At 38.7% G+C, this 7,047-nt stretch overlaps 1 long non-coding RNA gene across 1 annotated transcript; it reads left to right on the top strand.

Moving 5' to 3' along the window:
- The first annotated feature begins 733 nt into the window (after positions 1-733).
- LOC113238577 lies at positions 734-6,756 on the top strand. Its single transcript, XR_003311112.1, has 3 exons — positions 734-883; positions 4,108-4,219; positions 6,592-6,756. It is a non-coding gene; the product is annotated as an uncharacterized LOC113238577 (long non-coding RNA).
- The last annotated feature ends 291 nt before the right edge of the window (positions 6,757-7,047 follow it).

Raw genomic sequence — 7,047 nt, 5'->3', positions numbered from 1 at the left:
GCACGACTTGTTCGTCCCGTCACTTGACATTATAAAAAAAAATTCGCTCGGAGCGTAGGGTTGTGACATTACTATTTTAGTTGTACTTTCAGGTTGTTAACATATTTTGGAAACTAATTATTAATACAAAGATCGAACGCTAGAAAAAAATATTTTGATCCATCTGGATTCGAAGCAACGAAAACAGACGCTATGCCTATAAGCCGGTACGAACTAGCGGACCTTACGAATTTTTCATTGTGCTTGTTGCAGATCTTTGTTTTTGGTTTTTAACGACTTTTTTACAGTAGCGCCATCTGTGACAAATCTATTTTTTCACTCAGCCAGGTAACTTTACAGCTACCAGCTTAACAGCTGATTAAAGATGTCGCTATAATATTTGTAATTTTTAATTTTTATCTCACACACTCATAGAGAAATAAATGTAGGCCATGCAGATATTTCTCCCGGCCCGGAAATCGAACCCGGCACCTCTGTGTGCCAGACCAGCATGGTAACTGTTCGGCCACAGAGGCAGTTGACTATTGTCTATGTCTATTTTTCAATGGGTTAGGCAGAGAATACCTCCAATTGCGATTGCATATAATGAATATACATATTAAACTACGAAGATTTTTCGGATGTTGCTGAAGTTTTTTTATGTATTGTTTGTCTTTGTTGCCATCCATGGACGCTGAACGTCGTAGGTGGGTTTGATGATAAAGAAGTTCATTGTTTTTTGTTCTAGGTGAAACAAATAAAAGTACACGAAAATTTCACGACTTCAGCTGACAAAGTTGAGAACGACCTGGCACTGCTGATCCTAGAGGAGCCAATTATATGGAATGACGGCATCAGACCGACGTGTTTGGAAGGGGGGGACGGTGACGTCGTAGATACTGGAGTAAGTATTACACATACACTGGAAATCAAACTATTTTTCGGATATTATATGATTTTGAATTCGTGACTTAATCGTGCATGAAAAGATATTTTATTTACCTCGACGTTCGGAACGTGTTGCAACGTCCATGGTCTCGAAGAGACTCAAGTCTAGGCTTGAGTACTTCATGAACTAGGTATTGTTATTCCTGACACTGCTCGAAAAGAATTAGATCCTTGTGCACGATCTTAATAGTTCGCCGGTCTTCTAATTCAGTGGGCATAGAAAATGTTCACTGACGCGAGGCGAGACTGTGCGAACGAGACAATTGTTGGAATATTCCTTTTGGTACAAGTTTGAGTGAGGTTCATAATTGAACCTAGCCAGCTAATTATGACGTAAAATTTAAAAAAAAATTGCAATAAACATCATTTTTAATAAAAAAAAGTATAAGAAAAAGGGAAAACACGTATTTCTGTTAAAATTATCAATTAGTCGTTCATACGGATCATTTTATTCCGTGTCCTTAAAAGACAGAAACGATTTCTATTTCTTGCCAAATCCCAGATCCCATTGAACTTAGGAACTAAAAGAGCTAAAGGAAGTAAAAGACCAAATTATTTCATTTGTACGAATGTTCTTTGAGACCTTGGACGTTCGACATCTAATAGTAGATGTGTTCATAGTTGTTTGAACAAGGGACTTGAGTCCCGTCAAGACCATGGACGTTGCAACACGTTCGAAACGTTCAGGTAAGTAAGATGTTACACACACGACTATGTTCCGAATTTAAAATCAAATAATGTGTGTAAAAATGTGTGAAAGTTTAAATTAATGTGTTTTTCGGATCTTTATCGCGTCTATTTTTTATTCAAACAAACCAACTTTTCGGTTCTTTAGAGTCCCATCCTCACAGCTGGCTGAGTTTTAGTCACCGAAGAGGCGGAAGTTGCCATGTTCATCTTATTGTACTATGGTATTAGATAATATATTGTACACCGGCTGCAATGATGTACAAGTCAAAAATCTTTATTTTCTGGGTTCTGTTCTGTGTGTTTTTAAACTTCTCCAGGTTGAAGCATCGTGTCGGAAAAAATTAGCCAGTCTAGGCACTGCGTTACTGTGTCTATTTGTTACTGGTGTGCGCCGCTAAGAGGCTCTTTCCGTGCAACCCGGTTTTCGGAAAAAAAAATGTGGCAAAATTATACTCAGTCTGAACTTACCGAAAGTTACTTGATGATGATCAGATATGAATTCAACAACATTGAGTCAAACCCGTTAGGGTTTTTACAAAACTATACGTATTTGATAATGTAATAAGTTTAAAAAGAAAATTAAAAAGGGCGTTCGAAATCGAATCGGAGATATATTACATAGGGCGCACTATAAGTTTTCGAAACTGACCACTTACATAAACAATATTTAAAAAGTAATTACAACATTTAAAAATAGAACTCTTTGGCTGTAGAATGCAGTTTGTTTCATCTGACTGTCACTTGTTTTTACATTGTGGCGTCATTTTAGAAATTGGTTGTCTACATCACCATATATTTAACTCGTGAAAATTTTCGTAGTATGATTTTCTGCGACTTTAAGTGTAATTTAACAGCTCAGCGGAGCTTTGCTCGGCTTCAACTGCTTTTGGCGACGACGCACCATGCAAGACGACTATTTATAGCTGGTTTGCACAATTCAAACGCGGTCGTGTGAATCTCAGTGACGAATTTTGTGAAGGTCGCCCGTCCATTGCTGTGAACAACAAAAACATCGATGCTGTGCGCCGTATGATCACAACAGACAGGCATGTGGCATACCATGAGATTCGGGCATTTTTAGGCATATGCACGAGTCAAATACAATCAATGCTACACAAACATTTAGGTGTGAAAAAGCTGTGCTCTCGATGGATCCCACACAATTTGACTGAGGCTCAAAAAACGGATCGCGTCACTTGGTGAAATGCCATGCTCACCAGATTCAACGAAGGGGCGTCAAATTTGGTGTGGGACATAGTAACAAGTGACGAAATATGGATTTATAGTTACGATCCCAAAACAAAGCAGCAATCGAGCGTCTGGGCCTTTCGAGATGAGCCGAAACCAACCAAAGTGCCGCGCGCGCAAAGTGCCTCTAAGCGGATGATTGCTTCTTTTTTTTTTATAAAACTGGACTACCGTTGCTACCGTGACTACCGTTTGCTATGAAGAATCGTTGTACCGTGAATAGTGATTGGTACACGACCATTTGTTTGCCGGAAGTTATTGACAAACTCTGTAAAAATAACCTTAAATGCCGTATCATCTTGCACCACGATAATTGAAGGTTGAAACAACATTGACCTTATCCCGTGTAAAATCCCGACCTGGCACTTTGTGACTTTTATTTATTTCCAAAAATTAGAACCAGTTACGCGGTCAACGATTTTCATCACCTGAAGAGGCTGTCGAAGAGTATGAAAAATATGTTTCAGAGATTGTCAAGGAGGAGTGCCATAAATGTTTTCAAAATTGGTTCATTCGTATGAAAAAGTGCATTAACGCTAACGGAGAATATTTTGAGAAACAATAAATTCATTTCTGACCATTTATAGTATTTTTTTGTTATTCATTCAGGAAACTTATAGTGCGCCCCACGTAACTTGCCACTTTTGAATTTTTTTAGGTCTGACGCTTTGAAGCCAGTGTGCGATATGTGAAGTATGAAATTTCAAGAAAGAGAAAGTTTTGATCACGACCTGTCTAAATGATTTCCATTTTCATCTTGTGCACCCCCAATTGTTTTTTCGCTGCCACATTGGGAATCATTGCATTATATCCATTGAATTAAAATTATATGGACGTCGGGTCCGCGCTAAAAAGTGTCCGAACTTATAGGGCGTTAAAATCGTATACAGAGCGTCATTCACGCTTTAGTCCTCGTTTGTTCGACTGACAGCGAAGCAAGCAAAATTAGACAGCACTGCGATGACATTACAATTTAAATTCAACGTTTTAGCTTTTTCATATTCCTTTACATGTCACTACGTTTAAATAGGTTGACTTGGGACTTTTTTTTTCGTGGTTTTTGTATTAGACCCGTCGTCCATTTATTTGTAAGTCAATGATTATGTCGCAGTATGCCCAAGAGGCTGACAATAGCGTGCTTTACACAGACACCGTTGCGCGTGTAAAGTTTATTCTTTAGCGGAAGTAGCTGCATGCGTCTTTTATAATCTGGATATGACATTTTATTTCCTTTTCTTGCAGACGACGGGCTGGGGAGGAGCAGGCCAGTTGGTTCCGATTCGCTTCGACTTGGAAAAGAGCAAGGACTGTAAAAATGCGTCAAGAAACACATTCTGTGCTGTTTATGGCAATGGTACGTTACGTAAGCACGATTGAAAATAATGTAGATGTAAAAAATGATAGATACGACAGTTAGATAGAAAATGGGGTAGACACCTCGCTTTATATTTAATTTTTTTATAAAAAAAACGACCTTAAAAGTTCGCAGTATTGCATCTATTTGCTAAGTTTTATTGAAATCGGTTATCCCCTAGTTTGCCACCCTTAGATGTGGAATATTTACTCCAAATTGAAATGGGACCAATACGGAGGTATCCTCTTTCCAACAAATAGAGAATGACCGAAATCGATTCCCAAATCGCGTAATATAAACACAAAAAAAGCAGTCGAATTGGGAACCTCCTCCTTTTTTGAAGTCAGTTAAAAATACAATAAAGTTAGTTTAATTCACCAGAGAAGAATATTTTCCGCAAATTAATTTTGTTAGATTTCTCTTCATTTAGTAATACCATGGACCAATAATGCAAGAGGATAGCTAATCGCGATACAAGATGGCGTAGTCGGGTATTTAGTACCTGTTAGTACACCAGATGTCGCGACGAGCACCAAATAGCTATGTTTGTAACTAATTTAAATTTAAAGCTACTCTAATTTGTAGTGATAACAAACACATCTACTAGATGGCGCTTGTTGCACAAATTTTTATAGATAGTGCCGGCTATTCTTTTATTTAATTTAGGATTAATCACACACACACACTTACACACACACACACACATTTGTACGCACACTCACACAAATAACATGCACACACACACACTCACACACAATTTTGTTTTATTCCATTACTTTCTTATATTATTAAAATAATCAGTTATAAAACTCGCTCTCTGTAATTTAGAACGTGGTAACGCTCTTATATTATGTAGAATACAGTGCGAAGTCCGGTTGGTGTGTGCCTGGAGATCCGTAATACAGGTCAAATCCTAGTATGGACTCCAGTCTCTTACAAAGATGTATTAATAATAAGTCCATAATGTAAATTTCTTATTTATAGGATAACTTTGTAAGAGAGAAATAAATAAAAATTATTATTATTATTATTTATGCCATCTATCCATATTGAAATGAAAGACTTGTATGAGCGCTTGTGCCGACGTCGGTACACTCAGCTATAGGCACTTATCGCGTAACCTTGAACGAGTGAGGGAGCCCTGATTTAGGTACATAATATGTGGCCGTATATATTTTTAATTTAAAAAATGAAATGTCAAGAGACTTCTGATTTTACGTCTTTAAATATGATTCACTATTGAATATTTTGACCAATCCTCAATAACCTATCTAGAACGGATCATAAATACAATGGATACAAAATCAAGTCGAAAAATCCCTGAAACTTCGAAAGCCTTCTGAGCTTACCAACCGTGCTTTCTTCCAAGTAGGAAGCTTATTTTTAAATTAATCTTAATGCGGAAAAATCTTTGTTTGTGAGTTTCTTAAAGATCTCAAGATATTTTTTCGGGTTTTGTGTTTCATCAATTTTTTTTTATAGATTTAGAAGTAGAGCTCTTTGTGAAAGAATTTGTCCAGGGAAGTATTGCCACCTTACTTATTTCTGCCGTCAAGCAGTAATACGCACATTACTGCGTTCCGGTGTTGAAGAGTCAAAGTGCTGGTGAAATTACAGGCACAAGGGACTTGTCAACTTATGTCTCAGGGTGACGGGCGCAGTGGGAGTGCCCCTTAACTCTTTGTGATTTAGTCCCATATAGCTATATAGTACCTTTAGAAGTGGAACGCAGTAATGATAACATTACTGCTTGGCGGCAGATACAGGTAAGGTCCATTAGTTCCCTGTATGAATTCTCCCATAAGGCTACAAAATTCAATTACATATTGTGTCAGTGCTATATGTTCCACGACATTATTTAGAACTTACCTTTTGATCGTCAAAATATACCTTTCTTTAATATTGAAGTTTGTAGGGTCGAAGCGTCGCGTCGCGTCCTGTTTTTCAACTACGTCTGACGACGCGCGACGACGGTCGGCGGTCGGCGGTCGGGTGTGGTCGCATAACACAAAATTGTACCTTAATTATGGCAAAATAGAGATGAACATGCTATAGGCGAAAAACATGACGCGTCGAGACTCTTCGACTCTGCGCCAGTGTGAGTTTAAAAAGTAAAGCGGATCATATCATAGAGCGATTACATATGGCGACTTTTACCAGTGACGCAAACGCGATGCTGTGGCGATACAAACGCGCGACTGCATCGCTGCACTTGTGATTTATAAGCGATTGCATCGATGCAATCGCGCGTTTGTATCGATGCAGTCGCGCGTTCGTATCGATGCAGTCGCGCGTTTGCATCGCTGCTAAAATCCACCGTGTGTAACCAGTCATGGACTCGCTTTTGAAGTATGATCTTTTTGTGGTTTCAGATGTGTCCACCTGTCCTAGTTATGGAGGACTCTTCTTGGCAAAACGTGGGGACTGGTGCTTGTACGGTATACGAACTGGAGACACCAGCGACCGACCGTTCTGCTTCGACAAAACTGTTCGTTACACATCTTTAGCTCCTTATAGCGATTGGTTGAAGAATAATGTACCCTTTTAGATATTATTTTTAAGTAATAAATGTGGTTTTAAGAATTGCTTGTATTATTTATCCTAGCGTGAACTTGGGAGATCGACGATGACGAGAAGTAGTTTAAAATTGATGATTAGTACGAAACGTTGCAAATTGCAAACTACAGGTTGCAAGCATAGTATAATAAAATTAAGTACTCCCCCAACTCCCGCCGGTTAAGCCGGCTTCACACGGCTCGTGTTTTCACAGGTCGCCCGACCGCGCCGGTACGGCCTTGAATATATGGGCCTGTGACGCGATCTGGAAT

This window comes from Hyposmocoma kahamanoa, unplaced genomic scaffold (genome assembly GCF_003589595.1).
Source record: "Hyposmocoma kahamanoa isolate Upper Pololo Valley unplaced genomic scaffold, ASM358959v1 97, whole genome shotgun sequence".
Lineage (NCBI taxonomy): Eukaryota > Metazoa > Arthropoda > Insecta > Lepidoptera > Cosmopterigidae > Hyposmocoma > Hyposmocoma kahamanoa.
This window is presented reverse-complemented; position numbering and strand designations above follow the sequence as displayed.